Below are 19,899 nucleotides of genomic sequence, written 5' to 3'. Positions count from 1 at the left end.
AAGCATGAGCCAATATGCCTAGATCTGCTCTTATTATTGCTATAACTTCGTGCCATCAGCCAGGCCTGGTGATGTGTTTCACTCTTGGACCATTAACTGACAGAGGATGGGGATTGCTTTCCTACACCAACTCTTAAATGACAAAGAGGCCGGGCGTGGTGGCTCATGCCTGTAATCCCGCACTTTGGGAGGCCGAGGCAGGCAGACCACCTGAGGTCAGGAGTTCGAGACCAGTCTGACCAACATGGAGAAACCCTATCTCTTCTAAAAATACAAAATTAGCTGGGCGTGGTGGCACATGCCTGTAATCCCAGCTACTCGGGAGGCTGAGGCAGGAGAATCGCTTGAACCCGGGAGACAGAAGTTGCAGTGAGCCGAGATCGTGCCATTGCACTCCAGCCTGGGCAACAAGTGTGAAATTCCATCTCAATAATAATGACAAAGAGACTGATCACCTTGAGAGGCTTAAACCAGTCTTGCACTTTGTCTCTCAAGGGCCAGGCACATTGCCCTCCGCACAATATCAGGTAAAGTTTATCTGTTGGCAAAGGAGGAGGATTGGGTTGGCTATAAGGTATCTTTGACCATGCTAGCACAAAAATGTATACTCTCAGAAGAAAGAAACAATTTCAGGTTGCAGTAAAAATCATGTTGGGACTTTTTACATGACTCTTCACAAATGGAAAGTTCTTCTAAAAAAATAGAAACTTTGAGGCTAGGCGCCGTGGCTCATGCCTGTAATCCCAGCACTTTGGGAGGCCGAGGTAGGCAGATCATAAGGTCAGGAGTTTGAAACCAGCCTGCCAACATGGTGAAACCCCATCTCTGTTAAAAATACAAAAATTAGCCGGGCGTGGTGGTGCGTGCCTGTAGTCCCAGCTACTTGAGAGGCTGAGGCAGGAGAATCACTTGAACCTGGGAGGTGGAGGTTGCAGTGAGCCAAGATCACACCACAGCATTCCAGCGTGGGCAACAGAGTGAGACTCTATCTCAATAAATAAATAAATAAGGTAGAAACATTGATTTATTCATGGTGTTGTTAAATGTAAACTATTGAGTAAATTACTCTTTAATCTCTGAAGATAGAGCTCTAGATACTTTCTTGTTCTTTTTAACTCACCACTATGCCAATGAGGAGAGCTCTAGATACAAACTTTCTAATGGAAGTGGAAGAATAATGATTTAAACAAGTACAAATGATTAAGAAAGAATAGTTTTACACATTACATGACATGAGATCCTAAAACATGACCCCACATTGAGAAAGCACTGTGACCATTGACACTGGAATCTATCATTCATCATCAGTTACTCAGCACATAATAAAGATCTCACTTACCCTTCCCATGAAGGCATGACTTAGACTTTATTTGGTGTTATTGTCTCTGTTGGATCATATGATAGTAACATCATAAAGAGGGATGATAGATGTAATGTAACTCTAGGGCTAGACTGCCTGAGTTCTGATCCTTGTACAGCTTTGTAACCTTGGAAAAGGTAAAAGTCTTCTACAAAGCATAGCTTAATAATAATAAACTAACCTGATAAGAGTTGTTACATTGATTAAATGAGTTAATATATGTAAAGCTTTCACTGATGCTGTATATGTTTTAGTTATGTTGTTACCATTGATGTTACTTACATATGTCAGTATTTAAAATTTTACACACTACATTTACATTATCTCATAGTCTCCTTCAACCCTGTAAAATAAGATTTTTCATCTCCATTTTATAGGTGAGAACATTATATTTATGTCTTTTTTTTTCTGAGACAGAGTCTCGCTCTATTGCCCAGGCTGGAGTGCAGTCGCGCAATGTTGGCTCACTGCAACCTCTGCCTCTGGGGTCAAGCGATTCTCATGTCCCGGCCTCCCGAGTAGCTGGGATTACGAGCGTGCACCACCACGCCTGGCTAATTTTGGTATTTTTTGTAGAGACAGTGTTTCGCCATGTTGGCCGGCTGGTCTCAAACTCCTAGCCTCAAGTGATCTGCCCGCCTCAGCCTCCCAAAGTATTGCAATTACAGACATGAGCCACTGTGACTGGCTGATACTTATGTCTTGATTGTATATGAGCCCAACAGTGATTTTTTTTTTTTAGTTTTTTAAATTATAAATTATATTTATAGTATAAACAGAAATTATAGTATACATGGAATTTACATATTCTTAGATTATATGGTCCATAAAATTACATTAAGAAGAGGCGAAAGAAATGATTAGTTAATACATACGATACTAACAAGTATCCTATGAGTTAATTGCACTCTGTAAGAATAATTAGGTTGTTCATTCAGTGCATTATATTCTTGGGATGGTTTTAGATGCATCTAAATCTAAATATGCCAACTTTGAAGCAAAAGTAAAAATGTAGGTAAAGGTCATGGTATATAGTGTGACAATTTCTTGTGCTTTACATGTATTCTATAGTTGTAGAATTTCCATCTGTGACTAATAGGTCTTATAGCAGAAAAGCAAATTCATTTTAGTGAACGTGTGTTGACATTATAGAAATGTCAGCCTAGCACATCAGGAATTCTAAGGTCAATAGAAAACTTGGTAAGTCTAGTCTGATTCAGTAGGGCCACAGGCAAAAAGAGATACCATTTGACCTTCTTAAAAAATTTATGTTCAAAAGTAAAAGCATTCATTATTATGAGAATATATATTTAAAATGCCTAAAGGCCAGGCGCAGTGGCTCACACCTGTAATTTCAGCACTTGGGGAGGCCAAGGCAGGCAGATCACTTGAGGTCGGAGGTTCAAGACCAGCCTGGCCAACATGGTGAAACCCCATCTCTACTGAAAATACAAAAATCAGCCAGGCATATGGTGGGATGGGCCTGTAATCTCAGGTACTCTGGAGGCTGAGGCAGGAGAATCACTTGAGTTGCGGAGGTGGAGGTTGCAGTGAGCCGAGATTACGCCACTGCACTCCACCCTGAACAACAGAGTAAGACTCTGTCTCTAAAAAAAAAAAAAAAAAAAGACTGTCTTTCTTTACATCCTGATATTTTAAAATCTTTTTCTCTTTTTAAAAAAAGTTTTTAAATTTCTAATTTTTGTGGGTAAATATTTTTTAAAATTTACATTGAAGGTAATGCTATTTTTTCTATCCAACAAATATTTATCTTGCTTTTTTATATTTTTGTTTTTTTAACTTTTATTTTAGGCTTGAGGGTACATGTGAAAGTTTGTTACATAGGTGAACATGTGTCATGGGGATTTGTTGTACATACTATTTCATCACCCAGGTATTAAGCCTAGTACCCAAAAGTGATCTTTTCTGCTCCTCTCCTTCCTCCCAACCTCCTCCATCAAGTAGACCTCAGTGTTGTTTCTTTGTATTCATAAGTTATTATCATTTAGCTCCCAAGGTAATGCTATTTTATCTTATTTCTTGCCAGAGCATCTAGCAGTAGGACCAATCAGTTGATCAAGTAATTTATTATTATTATTATTATTATTTTCCTTTACCTGATTTCTAGTTCTGCAAAAGGCCACCATTACTTTGCCCTGTTATTAAACAGTCCATGTCACTTGACCTGATAAGGAATTTTTTACAGTTGAGGAAATTTTGGCAAAATGCAGCCATAGGCTGAGTGACATGGACTGTTTAATAACAGGGCAAAGTAAAGGTGGCCTTTTGCAGAACTAGAAATCAGGTAAAGGAAACCATTCTTATCAGGTCTAATACAATTTTAGATGATAGTCTGAATCTTTCAAAATGTATCAGACCTGGATGTTCTAGGATGAGAATGGCTGGTTGTGGGTATCACTAGTGGCACAAACAAAACTTGGAACAGTTATTGCCATCCTGGGACTAGCACTCAGAGAACATATTGGTCTGCTGGGATCACATCTCACCTGCTTCCCATTACTGCCTACTTCTGTGCCTTGACAGCCTGAGTTCACATTTCTCTCTGTTCGTTTTCATGCTTGACTAAGTCACACCCAACAATTTGTTCTGTCTGGGCGGAGAAGCAGGTCATAGGTGCTATTTGAATACACAGATAGGCAGATCAAGTCAATGGATGAAATAGTATACTATTATGGCAATACATGGCATGCTTTTTGTCTTTATTACACAAACCTGTGGGTTTACTTAGCACAAGACAAATGGGAAGGTGTCTCTGGAACATAAGCATATGAGAATCCACATAGGCATATGCAGTGTGTCTCTCCTTCTGCATTCTTTCTCGTGCTTAGGACTTGAAGACAAGAAGGTTTGGGGAGGTCCAGGGAGTATGGTTGGTTAAACTTTTTCCCCTGCATATGACACTGAGATGAAAAGTCTCCATATTCCAGGGGTATATGTCCATTGTTTCACTGTAACAAGACTTAAAAGCTCTTAGCAGAGTTTACAGTAAAAAACATCAGCAAGAATTTTTAAGTACTTTGGGCTAATGCAATTATTTATTTTTGTAAGCATATATTTTAAACTAAGCAAAATCAAATCTCAAAAAGATGTTTCTTAAGAAGAAGGGTATTCACTTAACTAAGCAACCAGTGTCAAGTGTGGATGCTATCCTAGAAGGCTTTTCTTTCTCAGTGCCTAATCCATGTACCTGGGATGGATTAGTACTATCTACCTCTAATCCTTGTACTTTGTAGGAGGTCCAGGCAATTCTCATTACTTGCTGTAGTTATGCTTTATAAAGTTGCTGGGAGCACTGAGTTAGCAAACACTGAATCATTGCTCCCAGGTAGAATATAAGAGTTAAGTTCCTACAAGTGTCTGGTCACAACATTTTCAACAATTGATCAATACATGACTTTAAGTGCTTCTGTTAAAGAAGTCTTTTGTGTGTGAGTGGAAAAACTCAAAACTGTTTATCCTCTGTTCTCACACCACCACCCAAGCAAGCATGCAGTTCTGCAGCAGACACCCACCGGGTGTCCTCCAGTTCAATTTTGACACTATCTGCTTGGAGATAGGGACAGATCCCACAGGTTAAAGGCCCAATCCCCAAGACTACCTGTTCTCCCCAGCCAAGAGTCACATGTCTGGGTCTCTGGAATTTCTGACCTGAGTGGCTTCAAGTTGGGATTGTCATGACTTTGGGTTGCACTAATTTGCTAGAGAGGCTCACAGAACTCAGGGAAACACATTTATTAGTTTATTATAAAGGATGTTATAAGTCTGGGGACAGTAGCTCACAACTGAAATCTCAGCACCTTGGGGACCAAGGCTGGAGGATTGCTTGAGCCCAGAAATTCGAGACCAGCCTGGGCAATATAGTGAGAACTTGTCTCTACAAAAAGTTAAAAAATAAGCCAAGTGTGGTGGCACGCACCTGTAGTTCCAGTTACTTGGGAGTCTGAGGTGGGAGGAAAGAGCCCAGGAGGCAGAGGCTGCAGTGAGCCCAGATAGTGCCACTGTACTCTAGCCTGGACAACACAGAGAGAGACCCTGTCTCAAAAAAAAAAAAAAAAAAAAAAAAAGAGGATATTATATAAGATACAGATGAAAAGATACATAGGGCAATGTATGGGAGAAGAGCTTGGAGCTTCCATGTCCTCCCTAGGTGCCCCACCCTCTGGTAACCTCCAGGTGCTCAGCTATCTGGAAATTCTCCAAACCCAATCTTGAGCTTCTTATGGAGACTTCATTGTATAGGTATGATTGACAACCATGCAGAAATGTGATTGGACAAAAAAGGTATGATCTTTATTTATTTATTTGTTTATTTATTTTTGAGATGGAGTTTCATTCTTGTTGCCCAGGCTGGAGTGCAATGGCGCAATCTTGGCTCACTGCAACCTCTGCTTCCCAGGTTCAAGCGATTCTCCTGGCTCAGCCTCCCAAGTAGCTGGGACTACAGGCATGCACCACCACACCCAGCTAATTTTGTATTTTTAGTAGAGATGGGGTTTCACCATGTTGGTCAGGCTGGTCTCAGTTTAAACTCCTGACCTCCGGTAATCTGCCCACCTTGGCCTCCCAAAGTGCTGGGATTACAGGCATGAGCCACCGCACCTGGCCGACCTAATAACTCATTGACTGAGCGGGAAACCCAGCAAGGCCTGTCTGTTCAGATTCTTCTTGGCCTGTGCGTCACTTCCTTCCTCCAGGGTAAGGGGCAAGATCCCTTCTGAATTGAGGGTCTCAGGACTCAAACAGAAGGGCCGGGGAAGGTTAGAGTCCTGCCTTGGGCTGGGGAAACCAGGGCAAGGGAAGGTCAGAGAGAGACAGATTCCATTTTCTGAGGCCTGTTTCTGGGCCTAAAGTGCCCCAACGTTATAACAAAAGACTTTAACAGGGCTGTGGGAGTTGCAAGCCAGGAGCCGTGGGTGAAACCTATATATATATATATCACACATCTTATTTAACATATTGTTGATTTGTTGACATTGAGCTTATAGTCAGTATCAGTGAACTCATGTCTGAACTAAGCTAATCTAACATTTTTTTTGTAAGGCAAATCATAATCTTGTGGTTGAGAACGCTCCACAGCATGTCGGCACTAGAGGCCAATTTAAATAGGGAAATCATGAAAGAGCACAAAAATGTAAGAAAGGTAGGACCAAGTACACTGCAAAAAGAACATTTGTTTACAGAATGAGAGTCCAAAAAAGAAGCAGAGCATCACTTGGTTTAGCCTCAGCTAGGGACGTGCACGTTGGACAACTTAAGTTTTTCACTGCTCTTTGCATGACCACAAATGACTACAAAAGTACTATGAGTATTGATTTGGAGGTTACAAATAAATTTTAGCGAGTATGCTAAATAAGTATGAACTCTTAGTAATGAGGATCAGCTGTATTCTGTTCTAGAAGTAACATGCAAAGTTCGAGCCTTTATCTTGTTTTTTGCATAATCCAAATTTATAATGGCAGCACACAACCTATACTTAGCAGTAAAGATATCACAAAATGCTGATAAGGGAACTTTATTTTCATATAGAGAACTTGTCTTTCCAAATTTAAATCATAAGGCATGTTCTTAAGGCTGGAGATTTAAAAAATTTATAAATCGAATAAATATAGAAAACAAAATATAGGCTGGGCTCAGTGGCTCACGCCTATAATCCTAGCACTTTGGGAGGCCAAAGTGGGTGGATCACCTGAGGTTAGAAGTTCGAGGCCAGCCTGGCCAACATGGTAAAACACGGTAAACCCCCATCTCTACTAGAAATACAAAAATTAGCCAGGTGTGGTGTCACGCGCCTAAAGTCCCAGCTGCTTGGGAGGCTGAAGCAAGAGAGTCGCTTGAACCTGGGAGGCAGAGGTTGCAGTGAGCTGAGATCGCACCATTGCACTCCAGCCTGGGCAACAAGAGCAAAACTCAATCTCAAAAAAAAAAGAAGGAAAGAAAAGAAAACTAAATATAAAATGAATATAAGCATAAATTCATAAAAATAAAAATTTTCTTAAAAGAAAATTAGGTCAAAAATTTTTGTTTCCTAAGGGAGAATCCAGAGAGAACTGGGAAGAAGAGTGGATAATTTCCAAACACCTGTGTGTGCTCACACACACACCGTGAATCCTTCGCCATTGTTTTAATATGGAAGACGATTGGAGTGTGTTTTCTAGAAATTCTGAATAATACTTATTTAAAGACTTCTATTGGGCTGGCCAGGCACGGTGGCTCACGCCTGTAATCCCAGCACCTTGGGAGGCTGAGGTGTGTGGATCACCTGAGGTTAGGAGTTACAGGCCAGCCTGGCCAACATGGTTAAATCCCATCTCTACTAAAAATACAAAAATTAGCTGGGCATGGTGTTAGGCACCTGTAGTCCCAGCTACTAGGGAGGCTAAGGCAGGAGAATCACTTGAACCCAGGAGGCAGAGATTGCAGTGAGCCGAGATCGCACCACTGCACTCCAACCTGGGCAGCAGAGCGAGACTCCGTCTCAAAAAAAAAAAAAAAAACCCCAAAACTTCTATTGGGGTCGGGTGCAGTAGCTCACATCTGTAATTCTAGCACTTTGGGAGGCCAAGGTGGGTGGACCCTCTCTCTACCAAAAATATAAAAATTAGCCAGGTGTGGTGGCATACACCTGCAGTCCCAGCAACTTGGGAGGCTGAGATGGGAGAATTGCTTGAGCCCAAGAGGTCTAGGCTGCAGTAAGTCATGATGGTGCCATTGCACACCATCCTGGGTGACAGAGTGAGACCCTGTCTCAAAAAAAAATAAAATTTAAAAAAGACTTATTGGACGTTTAATAAGGATATTATTAACTAACAATCATCGAGCTTACCGTGTACCCACTAAAGGCTTCATGAACATTAATTTAATTAACCCTCCATTTTATGAAGTAGGCTTTATGATTGGGCATGTCTTGGAGATGAGGTTAAGTAACTTGGAAAAGGTGGGACACCTGGTGATTGGCAGAGTGAGGCTTCAAACCCAGGCAGTCTGGGTCCACACTGCCTGTCCACAGAGTCTGGGTCTCTCCTGCTTTGGCTTATGACGTCAGCACTTACTGGGAAAACTACAGAAACCATTTTCGAAGGCGATAGTTTGAAAAGCATATGGTGGGGCTCATTTTGTTAAAATGAGCTCTGCACAATGAAAGTACATGAGAGCAGTTTTTGAAAAAGTTCTGATTGCATCCATTGAATTTGACTTTTTTTTTTTTTTCTTTTTTAGACAGTCTTGCTCTGTCGCCCAGGCTGGAGTACAATGGCATGATCTTGGCTCACAGCAGCCTCTGCCTCCTGGGTTCAAGCAATTCTTGTGCCTCAGTCACCCAAGTAGCTGGGATTACAGGCATGCAACACCACGCCTAGCTAACTTTTGCATATTTTTTTAGTAGACATGGGGTTTCGCCTTGTTGCCCAAGCCGGTTTCGAACTCTGGGCTTCCAGCAATCTGCCCACCTCAGACTCCCAAAGTGCTGGGATTACAGGCATGAGCCATCACACTGGCCTGAATTTGACCCTTACTCTAATGATTTCTAGCCATATAATTCTCATGCAATAAGCTAAAAATACACCTAAAAATGATTTACTCTCAAAGGGTTTTAACTTTTTTTCATAGAATCTCTTTTATGTTCACTTAAATTTTGGCTCTGTTCATAAATTGATACAAAGACAAAATTTCCACTAAAATATTAATCTTAAGTAGTAGACATTTTCTAACTGTACCTTCCAATTGGAATGAAGCATTTAATCTAAAATTATATATCAAAAATACAAGAAAGAACTTCCTTAATTGCCTGGATATGTTTCTGCCTCTCAAGGCCTCAGAAAGTGTTGTACAAACCGTTAGAACAGCCCTAATCACGGAGATAGGTGTTCTATTTTTTTTCTCCAAAAGCATAAGAGAGGTTGGGTGCAGCAGCTCACGCCTATAATCCCAGCACTTTGGGAGGCCAGGGTGGGAGGATGGCTTGAGGCCAGGAGTTTGAGACCAGCCTGAGCAGCACAGGGAGACCCTGTCTCTACATACAGACATACATACATACATAACTGAGGTGGTGGCAGGCACCCTGTAGTCCCAGCTACTTGTGGAAGCTGAGGATCATTGCACCACTCCACTCCAGCCTGGGCAACAGAGTGAGACTCTGCCTCAAGAAAATAAATAAATAAAATTTATAATGTTCCCCCTTCACTCCCCTCTCTGCAGCCAAAAAAATATCCTTTAGTAACTCTTATGTAACTATTAAAACTGTATTATAGAAGAATATATCTTGACAAAAAAAATGTATACCACATGTTGCAGAAAACTCTGCCTATGAAACAGCATGTATAATAACAAGGCCAATTTGTAAACACACACAGAGAGAGACATATTTACAGTTAGTATAAGGTTAAGTACTTAGGCTGTATGTACTAAAACACAAGTCCTTTTACTGTGCGTATAAAAATAATAGCGATTACATTTTGAAGATGGGATAAAGTTTTTATTCCTGAGAACCAGAAGTGTGTCTCAATGCACCTAATATTTTTGCTAGTGGAGAGATATTGAAACCCCGTGATCTTCAGCTACTGTGTGCATTCAGACTGTTCGGTCTTCTTGGGTCAAGTCAGCTGGTGATTACTAAATGATGAGAGTGTGCCTGACATGCAGGAGACAGGTGAGAAGACAAAGCAATAGAAGGCAATGTCTTAGCATTGGCAGACAGACAGACCCTCTGTATATATTTCAACTTACTTGGATCACAGTCTGTTTAGGAAGACAGATGTACATGCAAAATATAGTAGAATGCTACAGAAACAGAACAAATATTCCAGTGCTGGAATATAGTATTATAGTAACTATAGTATAGAAAATCACTGTGCTAAGAAATTTAGAAACACTCCAGCAAAAGGCAGTGACTTTGAGAGCTGATAGTTGGGTTGATGAAAAAGGAATACAGGGAGTTTCCTTTCATGGTGGTAGCACCAGAATACTCACGATGTCCTATATGCTAACCATGAGGGCTGACCATGCTGAGATTAACAGGCAGTGTTCATTGCCTTCTGGCAGCAAGGGCAAAAGTAGAAACACAAGAATTTTTTTTTTTTTTTGAGACGGAGTCTCACTGTCACCAGGCTGGAGTGCAGTGGCGTGATCTCGGCTCATTACAACCTCTGCCTCCCGAGTTCAAGCGAGTCTCCTGCCTTAGCCCCTCTAGTAGCTGGGACTACAGGCGTGCACCACCACACCCAGCTAATTTTTATATTTTTAGTAGAGACGGGGTTTCACCGTTGTTGGCCAGGATGGTCTCGATCTCTTGACCTCGTGATCCACCTGCCTTGGCCTCCCAGAGGGCTGGGATTACAGGCATGAGCCACTGCGCCCGGCTGAAACACAAGAATTTAAGAGAATTCTTGTTATCTGAAAAGAAAGGTGATGTCTCATTATTGCTCAAGTAAGTTAAGAACAAACCAAGGTCCTAGCCCAAAGACAACAACCTTTGAAGGAAAATCAGGGATGTAATGTCAAAGAACACTGCAGTCCAGGGGCTAAATGAATGTGCCCTGAGCAACTTCTCTAGGATCTCGCTTGATAGCAGGCTGGGATTTATAGTACCCAGAGGAAGGCTGACAGTATCTTTCCTCTAGATCAGCTCTGAGCTGGGCTTTTGTTGATAAGCTGTCCCAGGAGTGCTGAGGCTCTGTCACTGACAGAGGAGGCAGATGTATTGAAAGCAGGATCATGGGTTGATAATTTGTTAGGGATGTAGAGAAGCCTAACTGGTCATCTTACGTGGAAAAGACCACCCTCTTCCCACTTCCCAGATGTGCTAAAGTGTTCTGGCAGAGGATATAGGATTGTCCTTGGGGAATTAGCCTTGGGTTCACTCCAGTGCATGGGTAAATGTTTGGTTTTGCAAGGCAGGTGTTACCTGGCAACCTCCACATACTTTATTACAAAAATCCTCCTGTTCTGACAGGAATGCATCATAATTGTTATTTTATAGTTGAGGAAGCTGACTCTCAAAGAAGTGATTAACTCATCTCTGTGTGTGATTCAGATGAGATTAGAACTGCCCAGCTCCTGAGACCATGGTACTCCCTGCCTACCACAGCCACATGTGTTACAGAGAATAAAGCTGAAGTGCAGGCTGCTGTGTCTCTGAGCTAGACAACCTGAGCTCATCCCTCCTGTTTCTTGCAGTGCTATTAAAATGGAGGATTTGATGAGCAGCAGTAGCTGAGAGGAGAATCAGCCTGGCCTGACTAAGGTTTACGTGGGGTTTGAGGAATAAAGTTGGGTTGTGAGGGTCAATTGGAAGCGTGGAAGCCAGACTAAGGAGTTGGAGTAGGTCTGCTAGACAGGAAGGAACCACAAAATCAGGAACATAATGGTGGAAGGGCCTCCTGTAAATTGTCAATACTTAACTATTTTGGCCTTTGAATGGCAATAGCACATGGTTCCACTAAACAGATGCCCTGGTATTGTTTTCTGTGAGAGGATAATGGAGAGGGTTGCTTATAGTTTGTAGATATCTAGCAAATGGTCTGTTTTGCTCATCCAGCTAGTCAGAAGCCAGTTCTCTTTTTGAAGAATAGAGATCAAAGCTGCTCTACAAGCTTATATGTTTACCACAGTTTGGGTGGGCATGATAAGGATTAAATGCACAGAAAGGCCACATACCACATTACATTTAAGAAATCCTTTCTTAGTTGGGTGTGGTGGGGTGCATGTGTAGTCCCAGCTCCTCGAGAGGCTGAGGTGGGAGGATTGCTTGAGCCCGGGAAGCAGAGGTAGTAGTGAGCTGTGATCGTGCTACTGCACTCCAGCCGGGGCAACAGAGTGAGATTCTGTCTCAAAAAAAAAAAAAAAAGAAATTCCCCAAAACAAGAAATTCTTTCATCAGAAATAAATGAACAGCCTACCAACCCACTTGACTTCCATCCTGAGTGTTTTTTTTTTTTTTTTTTTTTGAGACAAGGTCCCACTTTCACCCTGGCTGGAGTGCAGTGGCGTCATCATGGCTCATTGCAGCCTTGACCTCCCTGGGCTCAAGCGGTCCTCCCACCTCATCCTCCTGAGTAGCTGGGACTACGGGTGCATGCCACCACACCTGGCTAACTTTTCTATTTTTTGTAGAGATGGGCTTTCGCCATGTTGCCTCACCTTGTTTCTGCCTTGGCTTCCCAAAGTGCTGGGATTACAGGCGTGAGCCACCTCACCTGGCTGTGTTTGCTTTCTTGTGACAAATCTTCGTGGCATCTTGTGGCAGACTTAAGAAAGTTGAGTTAGGTCAAAGTGTTTCCTTAGTGCCTAGCTCAGAATATGACCCTGGCAAATTAAACCACTGGAATATCTCTCTTCTTTCTCTATTTCTGAAACTTAGAAAGCCCACCTCAGTGCTGCCACCTTCATACAATCTTTTAAGGTTTTGAACTTTTAATCTTAAACTCTTCCATTTTTGCTTTTCATTTGGCAGTGATAGATTTTTCTCATATTAAAGTCAGTTTGACTTGTATGTCACCCTTATAGCATTTTATACTCGTTGATGATAAGACTTGACCTTCATCCAAGTCTGCTACACTATGCGGTCAGTCCATAACTGTAGAATTTCAGTGACTCAGTTTGATAAATGTTTATTGAGGAGCCTGTATTTGCTAGACACTGTTCCAGGCACAAGGCCGCTGTTCTCAGAGACCATTCATACCACTAGGACACAAACACTAAACATGTAAACAAGTATATAGACAAAATAACATTAGATGTTGCTAACTACTATAATGAAAATAGTGTGATAGGAGGTGACTCGGGGCCAGAGGGAGCTGTTTTAGCTAGGGGGTCAGGGAAAGCCTCACTAAAGAATTGGCATCTGACCTGGTAGCAAATGAGAAGACCATGCTAGCCCTGGGACCATCTAGGAGAAGAGAGATCCAGATAGGACACAACAAATACAAAGCCCCCTCAGGTGAACTGTGTATGGCTTCGCACCCAAGTAGGCTTCTGCTTTCTGTTTTGTGTCTGAATACCTCAGATATTGATTGCACATTTGAATTGTAGTTTGGAGTTCGTATATTCTCAGTGTGATTCTGCACTATTTTTATCTAAATGATTGGGTCTTTCTTCATTCACAGGGACTGGTTTTTCCCTACATAGTCTTGGACACAGACCATTTAGTTCAAACCCCAGCTGCACCACTGACTATCTGGGTGACTTCAAGTAAATTGCTCACTCCTGAAGACTCAGTTTTCTCTTCATCAATGAGTGTCCCAATAACTGCTTTGCAGAGTTTTGAAAATCTAATTAAATAATGTCTACTACCTAGCATGTAGTAGAAGCTCAGTAAACAGTGGAATTGATTATGTCTCATATCACATTTGGGTACCTTAAAATTCGGCATACTTCAGCACATTCATTAACCTCCTGCAGGGAGACAGGAGGGAAATGGCAACTTTAATTTTCTGGGGAAAACAGTCATCCAGAATACCTATATATTCGGGCCTGGCACAGTTGTTCACACCTGCAATCCCAGCACTTTGGAAGGCTGAGGTGGGTGGATTGCATGAGCCCAGGAGTTGGAGACTAGCTTGGGCAACATAGCAAAACTCCGTATCCAAAAAATAGAAAAAAAATTAGGCATAGTGGCATGTGCCTGTAGTCTCAACAACTCAGAAGGCTGAGGTGGGGGGATCACCTGAGCCTGAGGAGCTCGAGGATACAGTGAGCTGTGATTGCGCCACTGCACTCCAGCCTGGGCAATACATTGAGACCCTGTCTCAAAAAATAAAATAAACCCACAACCCACAAGATGTCTATATTCAGCAAAATGGTTCAGCACAGCCTCTTAAAATCACTGCATTAAAGTTTTACTGAGTCTGACTAAAATTAAGAGAAAATTTTTGTTGTCTGTTACCTTTATAATTAATTTTACTATGGGTAATCTTTCAATCATTTGTTCAGTTTTCTACTGTTAGCATTCTTTTAGTTTATTTTTTAACTTTAGATTTTTTTTAAAAAAAATTAAAAAGTAGGCATTGTATAAAATTTAAAATGTTCCACAAGGGTGTGCAGTGAAAAAGTATTTTATATAAAGGACTACATCCCTTTCCCCAACCACACAATTCTCCTCCCTGTGGATAGCCAGTGTGCTCTTCAGAGATGTTTTGTGTGCACAAAAGCAATTACAAATAATGAGATTCTCATTATTCCAGGTAGATATTTCTGTAAAGTCACCGCAAACACTGAACTTGTGAATATGGAACCCTTGCACTTAGGGAAATACAGGGTTAGTTTCCTGAGAGCTTTTGTTTACAATATTTCTGATCAACACATAACCTAGTTTTGTGTGTGTTTCTGCTTAAAATACCTTATTTATCATACATTGTTGATTCCTTAACATGGAACTCACAGCCAACAGCACTAACTCATGCCTGAATGAAGCTTATCTAACATATGTAGTTTCTCTGTAAGAACTGTTGAAGCCTTCTCGTTCTTAGGAACATGAGATAGCAGTAAGCTTTGGAGCCATTTTAAACAGTGAAATTGCCAACACAAAGCACAAAAGTTGGAAAGACATGGAACTAAATAAGACTGCAAAAGAGACACCTATTTTGCAGTATGAGAGCTGAACAGGAGGCAGTGTATCACCTTGCTCCACCTCAGCTGGGGATGTACAGGTCAGGCAACTCCAATTTTTCATCCCTCTGTGCATGTTTGAAAATGACCATGAAAGTGCCATCAGTATAGACTTGGGGTTAAATTTTCATAAGTAGGAGAATTTGCAAATACAGAATCAGTAAATGAGGATTGACTGTATACGTTTTTTTCTTTTAAGAACACAAATGCTAGTATATAATACATAGCATTTTTTATCTTACTCTATGGACTTAACAGTGCATCTTGAAGATATTTTATACATACACAGACATATTTCATTTGAGTAAACTAGGAGCTTCTGCATTATATATTGTTCAGGCTGCATATAATCCATTACATGGGTGTTTGTGTTTTTTTTCCAGTCTTTTATTACTTGGATTACATTGCACTGGAAATGTTGATAGATACTGTCTTCTGTAATGGTTGTATATTATACCTCTCTACCACCATTACAAGAGGGAATAAATAGCATTCTTTCATATAGCAGCATCCATTGCTAATTGTACTGGATAATGACTTGAATTCTATTTATTCTTTAGTACTGATCTACTCTGTTGGAGAAACCAATAAGGTGCAAGACACCACTGAATAGAAAAGCAACAATTAAAAACCACAAAAGAGTCAGTCAGTGTGTGAGATGCTTGCTTTCCTTCTCTCCGTTTAGCTGTTTCCCAACCCTTTTATTTGTTGCAGATCATATCTGTTATCCTTCTCTTCACCGTGGAATATGGTCAGTGTTTCACATTAAGGAATTTATTAATTTCCCTTTGTAATTAAACTTTCTATAGAAAACAGTGTATTTCAAAAGTGCACATTGCAACAACATATGGGCAACATGCATATTTTTAGTATTTAATTGTTACAATAGCCTAGAGAGGATAATTTCAGTAAATCAAAAATATCTGAAGCTTTACCACCATGAGACTGGTGTTGATGGAAGCCTGTAAACTAGCACGCCTGTGCAAATTATTTACCGATACTGTTTTTAATCCCTGACTTCATTTCAGTAGCAAGAGATAGACCATAGACAAATAAGTAATATATTATTATAGTTTGTATATACATAGCATGTCTGATGGCGATTCCTGCTAATGAGAAAAGCAACACAGGAAGGTGGGGGTGGGTGGAAGGAAGGTATAATTTTGGAAGGAAGATATAATTTTGCAGGGATGTTCAGGAAGATAATATTGAGCAAAGGCTATAAAATAGTGATAGTGATCTATGCAGGTTTTGAAATTCAAGGCCAAGGAAAGGGCCAGTGAAAATGCTCTACCTGTAAGGAGCTTCTTTGACAAGGGAGACAGGGTGTCAGGAGCAGCACTGTTATGGAAAGATCTCCAAGATGCACTGTTAAAAAGACATCCAATAGTGTTTGTGTGTGTGTGTGTGTGTGTGTGAGTTGTAAGCAAACCCTCATGTGTTGTTTTTCAGAAAACTTTAATGTTTAAGTGTTTTCCTTTAGGTGCCACTTTTCCTAATGTTAAAAGAGGTCGTACCAATTCATAAGAAAAATATAGCTCAATAATAAAGACATGAATAGAAAGTTCACAGGAAAGGAAATTTTTTTTAGCCATTTCTTTCAGTAGACATGTGAAAAAATGCCTAAATATACTCATAACTGAAAAAATAAAATAGCAATGAGATACCACTTTCATCTTTTAGATTGTGAGAGGTTAAAATTTTTGAGCAGTCGTCTGAGTGTTAGAGAGAAATGTGCTGTTGAAAGTGTGAATTTTTGTACGTTTTGGAATCTTTTTGGAGGGTGACTTTGCATTTTCTGTAACTGTTAGAAACACCAACGTCTCATGTGTTAATGTGCAAAGATCTCAAAGATACATCATTGTAAGTGAAAAACACCAAGATGCACAATAGTTTTTAAAATATGATTTTTAGAAAGTATATGCATTTACTGATATGTGAATATGCATAAAAGTCTGAAGTGGAAGAGAGTTCATTAGGAAAGAGAAGGAGACTTGGCTTTTATTTTACACCTCCCTATGTTACTTGACTTTAAAAAAGAAGAAAAAACTGTGTACTTTATTTCTATAGTAAAAAATTAAAACCATACCAATTTAATTGAAAGATACTTCTTTTTCTACTTTACATGATTAAGCAAAGTAACTTTTGTCACCAAGTTATTATCATTGTCCTCTCATATATTGTTAACTAATAGTTCCCTTGTACTATAAATCCCATCACAGATTTTTGTCTGTCTTGTTCCCCTGGGTTTGCCCTGGTATCTGGGCACATGGAAGGCACTCCATAAAAGTGTATTGACTAACTGCATAAAGGAAAATCTTTATTTAAATAAAGTATCTAATATTCCAGCATGACACTATCTTCATGCTGTCAGGTACATAATTATTGTCTCAGTTTTACAGGTAAAAGAGAGAAAAATCTATGCAAATCACAATATAAGTCTAGAAGTGATTAAAATTGATAAAAAGTACAGCAACTGTGCAAAGTAAGAGCTGAGATTCAGATTTTGTGAGTCATGACTATTTGTTTAACTTAATAATCCAATATCTTGGCCGGGCACGGTGGCTCATGCCTGTAATCCCAGCAATTTGGGAGGCCAAGGCAGGTGGATCACCTGAGGTCAGGAGTTGAAGACTAGCCTGGCCAACGTGGCAAAACCCCGTCTCTACTAAAACTACAGAAATTAGCCGGGCATAGTGGCATGCACCTGTAGTCCCAGCTACTTGGGAGGCTGAGGCAGGAGAATCCCTTGAACTTGGGAGGTGGAGGTTGCAGTGAGCTGAGATCGTGCCATTGCACTCCAGCCTGGGCAACAAGAGCGAAACTCTGTCTCAAAAAAAAAAACAAACATATATATATATGTATATATATATATCTCTCTCCAATATCTTGGCTGCCAATTAGAGAATGGTTGTTAAATTTTGTCCTGGTTCTTGACTGATTGTGCCCTCAGGATATAGAAAAATGTTAATGAGTGTGGAGTTTTTCTTCCTAAGAGTTGTGTTCCTATCTCAGTAAACCTAGTATGATTAGAGGAAATGTGTAGGTTGATCTCACAGGTGCTACAAAGTAAAGCACATGATATTTAGTTAAAAATGTTTGTGATCTTCAAAATGGGGTTTATTGAATTATAGACTGTGCACACGATGGCCCACTAGGTTGTTCTTTACTGTAGTTATCTATTTCTGTGGAGATGGATGAATACGTAGTGACGTGGAAAGATGAACTCTTCATAATATAAAGCAGAATAGGGCTTTATAGTATGTTTGGATTTTTGTTAATAACATATGTTAAAAGTATCAAATTGCAAACAAGGCAACAAGGGCAAGAGCATAATATAATGATTTTCTGAAACCATGTGTTAAAGCAGAATTAACTAACTTGACAAATACAGTTTCAATGTACTATATCCATGAACTTTGGTTTATCTTTGTGTTTATATATAAAGTGATTGGATATTTAATGATTATTTAAATGTATTTAGTTAATTCTTCTTGTTCCTAGAAAAGGATTTGCCGTGTCAAAGACAAAGTGCTGGTCCACTTCTTCATGAATATGTATTTCCTACTTTTAATAATTTGCTTGACAATATAATGAGACTAACCAAGTGCCATTTAGGCTATTTTAACATGTACAGTTCCCTGAGGGCACATAGCTTTATAGCTTCCATAGCAGATACTGTAATTCCTTGAGGTAGTTGGCACTCAGTAAATGTTTATTGAGTTGATGATTTTCTTAAGGAAATAAAATATCCAAGAAATTTTTTTTTTGAGACGGACGGAGTCTTGCTCTTTCACCCAGGCTGGAGTGCAGTGGCACTATCTCGGCTCACTGCACCCTCCACCTGCCAGGTTCAAGCAATTCTCCTGCCTCAGCCTCGCGAGTAGCTGGGACTACAGGTGTGTGCCACCACATGCAGCTAATTTTTGCATTTTTAGTAGAGACGGGGTTTCACTATCTTGGCCAGGCTGGTCTTGAACTCCTGACCTCACGTGATCCACCTGCCTTGGCCTCCCAAAATGCTGGGATTACAGGCATGAGTCACCACACCTGGCCTATCCAAGACATATTTTAGAGTATTCAGTCACTTCTTTTCCCTCCCTCTAATAACTGTGTACTATTATTTGACGTTTTACCAGCTCAAACTAGAATAACTATTTTTGCTTCACATTGCATGTACCAAATTAATTTCATATTATGCTTCGGTTTTTCCTACTTTTTGCAATAAATTATAAAGGGAACAAATGAAGTTTGTGGTTACTTGACACTAGGGGTGAATAAGATGTTTGAGCCTTTCTTTTCCCTCCTCCTTCTTCTTGGCCTTGCTAGAAGAACCCCAAATGGGCAGTGACCCAGATGGCCAGTTACTTTTGGACTATCCTCCTTTTCAAATCTGCCAAGAATGATTAATCAGAATGATAATTAGCCAGTTTCTATCAGTTGTTACAAATCAATTATGTGACTAAGGAAACCGCATCTTTTACCGGCCTTGTTATGGCTTCTTTTAACCACAAATATCCAGTCACTGGTTACCATATGAAAGATTTCTTTGAGGACTAATTTTGTGTTTTCAGTGTGGATGCTTTTCAGTTTTATATTTTGTTCTAAGGCAGATACTCATTAATCCTGTTTTATTTACTAAGGGAGTATAAAACTAACTGCTTAAAGAAATGAATTCAATCCACTTGTCTCTTCTGTCCTGAAAAAGAAGCATGTGCTTTATTACATGGGCCCCTTTTCTTATTCTCTTTCTTTGAGACAGGGTCTCGCTCTGTTGCCCAGGCTGGAGTGCAGTGGTGCAGTCCTAGCTCACTGGAGCCTCAATCTCCTGGGCTCAAGTGATCCTCCTACCTCAGCCTTCTGAGTAGTCGAGACTGCAGATGCTTGGCACCATGCCTGGCTAATTTTTTAATTTTTTG

The 19,899-nt window shown here is 40.3% G+C and overlaps 1 protein-coding gene across 1 annotated transcript in view; it reads left to right on the top strand.

The window, feature by feature from the left end:
* The window catches only part of ELOVL6 (ELOVL fatty acid elongase 6), a 152,178-nt gene that overhangs the window by 21,865 nt on the left and 110,414 nt on the right, over nucleotides 1-19,899 (top strand). The gene's annotated exons all lie outside the window — the stretch shown is intronic.

Source organism: Nomascus leucogenys, chromosome 18 (assembly GCF_006542625.1).
Source record: "Nomascus leucogenys isolate Asia chromosome 18, Asia_NLE_v1, whole genome shotgun sequence".
NCBI classification, from domain to species: Eukaryota; Metazoa; Chordata; class Mammalia; order Primates; family Hylobatidae; genus Nomascus; species Nomascus leucogenys.
This window is presented reverse-complemented; position numbering and strand designations above follow the sequence as displayed.